Source organism: Canis aureus, chromosome 17 (assembly GCF_053574225.1).
Source record: "Canis aureus isolate CA01 chromosome 17, VMU_Caureus_v.1.0, whole genome shotgun sequence".
Classification (NCBI taxonomy): Eukaryota; Metazoa; Chordata; class Mammalia; order Carnivora; family Canidae; genus Canis; species Canis aureus.
Genome location: NC_135627.1, coordinates 58,149,055 through 58,155,049, shown reverse-complemented (window position 1 = coordinate 58,155,049; position 5,995 = coordinate 58,149,055). Strand labels below are relative to the sequence as shown.

The 5,995-nt window shown below is 42.5% G+C and overlaps 1 long non-coding RNA gene across 1 annotated transcript; it reads right to left on the bottom strand.

Moving 5' to 3' along the window:
- Window positions 1–1,162: 1,162 nt before the first annotated feature.
- LOC144287582 (uncharacterized) lies at window positions 1,163–5,995 on the bottom strand. Its single transcript, XR_013355363.1, has 2 exons — window positions 5,865–5,995; window positions 1,163–2,133 (listed from the first exon to the last, which is right to left on the bottom strand). It is a non-coding gene; the product is annotated as an uncharacterized LOC144287582 (long non-coding RNA).

Sequence of the window (5,995 nt, the reverse complement as noted above, 5' to 3'; positions counted from 1 at the left end):
TTAGACTTCGCAGGGCAGACTTTCCGGTGGATGGGCCCTTGCCCTCTCACCCCCCTCCGACAGGACCAGTGCTCTACGACGACCTTGAGCGCTTCTGTTACATCTTAATAAGATAAACACTTGACCTCTTAACTATGTGAAATCCACTACCTGTGCTTAGCTGGATCCACCCAACTGCAGCGACTCCCTTTTCTATGACCAGTAAAGTTAGAATTTGTGTAACTTTATCTTATTTTATTTTAGATTTTATTTATTTATTCATGAGACACAGAGAGAGAGAGAGGCAGAGACACAGGCAGAGGGAGAAGCAAGCTCCTTGCAGGGAGCCCAACGCGGTACTCGATCCCGGGATGCTGGGGTCACGGCCTGGGCCAAAGGCAGCCACTCAACCCCTGAGCCACCCAGGGACCTCCAAACAATAACCTCTTACTCCATTCATACTGCAGCCCCTGCCAACCGCCATTCTACTACTTCTCTCTATGAATTTGACTACACTGGGTTTCTCATTATGTAAGTGGAACCTTACAGTACTGGTCCCTTTGTCTCTGGCTTATTTCACTCGGCATGTCTTCAAGGTTCATCCATGTTGCAGCATGTGTCAGATCACATTCCTTCTTAGGGCTAAGACCAACTTTTTTATTTTAGTGGTTGCAAAACATTCCCTTTCTGTTGTTGTAGTTTTAGGTGTTTCCCCCTTTTTAACGACTCCGCCAATGAACGTTGGGCTCCGTATTTAAATGTCCCCAAGTTTTTTGAGGCCTACCGTAATAATGGAAGCTTGAAAAAAAAAAAAAAAGGAAAAGTCTAATGTCCAGGAAATCTCACTAAAAACACATCTTTTTGGTTTTATCAGACATAAATAGATTTTAAGATGCATTTCAGATTTTGTTTTAGAAGCCAGGGAAATGTTCAGATGTGTGGCTTTGTTGTCTTTCAGCAATGATTACCACATCATCTTGGCCAATATATTCACTAACCATAAAAGGAGAAAAATGTGCATTTCCTTGATAATATTGAGAATGAGTTGGCAAGTGATCCCTGAGCTCTGGGATAGGTTAAAAGGTGAAATGGAAGATGTTTCACCCTGCCAAGACTTGAGTTCAAGTCCTTAAAAATGGTTTCTTTTCCAATAATCGTTAAGACTTACAATTGCAACACTGGATGAGGAAGCTTCTGGCACGTATTTTATTTCAGACAGCAAACTATTGATGAGAAAAGCAGGGAGACATCAGATGAGAAAAACTGACAACAACCTTGGTAGTTTAAAATACATTTTTCAGTATGAATGGGGGCTCTGGTAACAAGCCTGGGCCTTCGAGGGATATGGATATCCTCTTTTTCTTTCTTTCTTTTTTTTTTTTTTTCTCTTTTTCTTATAGGGAGGGAAACTTTTCATTGGATTTTATTTTATTGTCCCAGGTAGAAGAAACATTTTTATATCCATTATTCATATATCCTGCCTAACACAAAAATTATTTAAGTAAATTGAGAGAAAATTAAAGAACATAATTTAAGAAATCTGAATATAAATTCTCTGGCTTGTTTTTTTATTGTTGAGGCATGGAACTTTCCTCTGAAGAGATGAACAGAAACTTCAACACGAACGTGAACTCTGATGACAGTGAGGAAATAACTCAGAGCTTCTCAGATGGTAGTGGCTATGTTTTGTCTACCTAGGGTGGGTCAGCTCAGTCCTCTATTGTAGTTAGGATTTTCTTGGCCCATAAATTGAGCAACCATATGCTGTAGATTTTCTGGAACAGCCTTCGTTTAAAATATTCTTTCCTGGTGTTAGACCATGTGTCAGGCCATGTGTTCTGACATTTTTATGGAAAATGTGGTCAGCTTACCCATAGTTTTCAATAGTTCCCTGATGGGTCTTTCCTTCAAGGTACCCAGAGGCATCCGGGTTGGGGTGTGAGTTCTACACATTCTCCAGGAGTCAGCTGATGTCTTTGCATCTCTGTGAAGTCCAACCTGCCTTTGGCAACCATTTCCAGAAACTTTCCCTCTCCATTTCTCACACCATCTACAGAATGTCACAGCCAGCCCAGCGTTCGGTGGTACGTGGTCTTACGTTGCTGTTGTTGCTGCATGTGGTTTAGCTTCATCTCCTCGACTACCTTGTGCAGCCTGAAAGAAAGGAACACCGCCCGATTGCTCTCACAACCTCCCCAGGGCATCACACCATACTGGGCAGACGCAGCTCCAGTTTAAACAAAAAGATTCGTTGAGTTTTTTGTATCATTCAGGGAGAGGAGCCCCTTGGGAAACGTCTCTACCTGAACCCTGTGGTGAACCTGTACTTACTAGGCTATTGGTTAAACCCTCACCACATTCTTGCCAGAATTCAAATATAGATTTTTGGCACCAGATTTCTATTCCAAAGTATTCATTTGATAACAAATAAGTAAACATATATTTGAGGGAAGAGGGGAGTAGAAATCCAGCCCTTGGGTTCTCGTATGTGCTAAGTACAAGAGCTAAGGTTTACGACTTTATGATTTTGTCCGAGACATAGACATAGAATTCCATAATTTCTTTTTCAGGTGTCTCTTCTTTTTTGTCTCCTCACTCCGGAGGCCCTCCCCAACTGTGGTGCTCTATTCTGTCAACGTTTGTTCCATGGGAGTTGCTCATGAGGGAGACAGGAGATGATTGCTCCCAAATCCACATCTCTTGAAGCAGCTCTTCCCTGCGCTCCAGCCAACTGCTCACGGGCAGGTGGAGGGTGTAGGAGAGAGAGAGGGTGAAGGCCTGGGAAGCTTGGGGACACTCGGGCAGCACCAGGCATCAGGGAGCCTTTTCGAAGGATTCAGAACAGATGAGATGGAGTAGATTGGGGTGGGGACACCTGTGGCCCGGATTTCAGAGGGCGTGGGCTCCAGATCGCTTAGTCCCCATGTCCTGAGGCACCTCTGAAGGCCTTGCGTCAGCTTGTGCCTCTATCACGCCTCCTTCCCAAGACCCCATTCCTATTAGTATTAATGCTCATCTTTTTTCCAAGTAATTGGAATGTTTAAGAGAATCTAATTAGCCATATGTATACACATACTGCATTAGATTTATAAGAGTTATTTAAGTACCTGGGGAAGATTTTGCTCATTAGGTTGTAAATTTGCTCTGCAGGCATTTAACATGTGTAAAACAAGAATTGACTCTGTTAAATTTACAAATGCAGTTTAAAATGGTTAAGGGGGTGTAATTATCCAAGTTTGTAAATGATATTGATTGCTTAATTTAACTTCTTTACCATGAGCTAACCAAATATGAATCAAAGAAAAGTGAGAGAATTATTCTTAACTTGCAATATAAGATTACTAATTTGAACTCAAGGAAAACTTGATTTTTAATTCTGTAACTTTAAAGAATGAATATCAATTTGATATCCCAATAAATACAGTTTTTTCTTTAAAAAAAAAAAGATTTTATTTATTTATTCATGAGAGACACAGAGAGAGAGGCCAAGACACAGGCAGAGGGAGAAGCAGGCCCCATGCAGGGAGCCCAATGCAGGACTCGATCCAGGACCCCAGGATCACGGCCTGGGCTGAAGGGAGATGCTCAACCGCTGAGCCCCCCAGGTGCCCCAATATAGGTTTTTTTCCTACTTCTAAAGATTTCTTTTCCGTCCAAGACATAAAAAACAAACAAGCGAACCTCTGATAATATTAAAAGACAGACCCTAAATATGTTTACATGTAAATGACCCCTTATTGGCCAGTCTCTTTTTTCTTCTTATGGGGTCCTGAAATTTCTGGAATATAAATGATCCACAAGAGCCTTCCTTACCTAAGGAAGGGAATTGTTAGCACTTTTAAACTTTCCCGTTAAACACAAATTTCCTTCAATATCAGGCATGGGATATGGAACATGTTTGCTTGATGAAATGGAATTTGCTCCTTGATTTATAAATGATCTACGTTAACCCAAGCCTATTACTAAACAAATCACGGAGACTCTTTAGAGCTAGAAAAGTATCTCAGACCTGCTACCTTCCTCTCTCCTCCTGCTTCCTCCTGCTCCCTCTTAGTTTCTCTTCTTGGGGGCAATCCACAGGAAATAAAGAATGAGGATGCCAGCAGCTTCAAACACACATGCAAAACCTAATGTCTTTGATATGGGGAAAGCTGGAACTCTACCCTGCTGCTTCTTTACTTCTGGATGGTGCACTGCTGTCTAAAACTACAAACGAGGGGTGCCTGGGTGGCTGGGGGGTGGTTAAGCATCTGCATTGGGCTCAGATTGACCTCAGGGTCCTAGGATGGGGTCCCACAGTGGGTTCCCTGCTCTGCGGCAGGGGGGAGGGGGGGGGGTGCTTCTTCCTTTCCCTCTGCCCCTGCCCCTGCTTAGGCTCTCTCTCTGTCTCTCTGAAACAAATACATCTTAAAAAAAAAAAAAAAAAAGAAGGAAAAAAATAAAATAAAATAAAATAAAATAAAATAAAATAAAATAAAATAAAATAAAATAAGGTGACAAATGAACCCACTACCATGGCACAGGTACACAATGCCTGATGAAGTGCCCGGCCAGACTCTAGAGCTCTTCCGTGTACTTGCTCTCTTCAGGCCACAGTGACCAAGTGGTGGCAGGTGGCCTACACCAGGGCCAATCACGACCACCTTACCCTCTAGACAGCTATGTACTTTTTGTTTGTTTTTGTTTTGTTTTGTTTTGTTTTTGCTTTGGAGGCTTCTTGCTATTCATACTTGATTTTATTGAGGAAAAAAAATTCCTCTAACACTACCTTCTGGATTAGTCCAATTGAAGAGAACCCTGTCACTGCAGACAAACTATAAAATACAAAAGCAAATGAAAATGACCATATGCAGGGACTTATCAACGCTTATCAGTGTTTCTTGCTATTATAAGACCCCAATAAAATTCACAAATGAATTAAATATTTGGATGCTAAAGCGTATACCAGATGCAGCTCTACTGCATCACCTGAGAGTTAAACCTTCTCCGTGTGTTTAATCAGCCTCCTTTATCTTTTGTGTGTTATATGTTTAAAGCGATAAAATAAATTGTCCTAATAAAAAGGCCACTATTGGGATGCTTGGGTGGCTCAGGGGTTGAGCATCCGCTTTGGGCTCAGGGCGTGACCCTGGGGTCCCGGGATCGAGTCCCGTGTCGGGCTCCCTGCATGGAGCCTGCTTCTTCGGCCTGTGTCTCTGCTTCTCTCTCAGTGTCTCTCATGAATAAATAAATAAAATTTAAAAACAAATAAAGGCCACTATTTTTTTTTTTCTGCTTCATATATTGGGATTTCAAATGGGAGTTCATTTTTAGAAAGGATTCTCTGCTAAGGAAAGTCTGAAAAGCCACTGATTTACATCAAGCTAAAAGCCTCTTATTTTTCCTCTAGGATTTCAGTCCTCGTCCTTCCTTATCTTGTTGCACAGAAACACCACCAGCAGCGTGCTCGTTCTCCTGAAGATTTCATATTTCCTCCCTCTTCAATAATCTACAAAGGCTCCTTGTAGACTACTAAACTAAATTCGGTGTTTCTGGCCTGGCTTTCCAGGCAGAAATAATCTGACCTGACTTTAGCTTATCCAGACATGTTCTTTCCTAGCCACTCACACAGATCCCTCGAGTCTGGGAAAGGTCACTGTGTCCCCACTTCCTTGTCTGCTGCCCCTGACAGGTCCTGTTGCTCCCCCTGCTCTGGGCCACCACCCATCTGGGACGTGGCCTGAGAGAAATGAAGCCCACTTGCCATCAGCTCTTTCCTACGCCCCAGCGTCTTCTGCATCTTGGTTCATTGTGTCCCTAAATCTGAGACTCTTCCCCTCCCCCTTTCCCCTCTCCTACTTCCTTGGGATCCTTCGCAGTCCACACACCTGGAGACTCTTTATTACCTTCCTGAGTTCATGATGATCTCTTCTTCCCACAGGTTTGTGTTTAATTTTGCCTAATTTTGCTTTCTTTGTTCTATGGTCTTCCCACCAGGATCACAAACTTCTGTATTTCTTCATGAGCTTGTGATGAC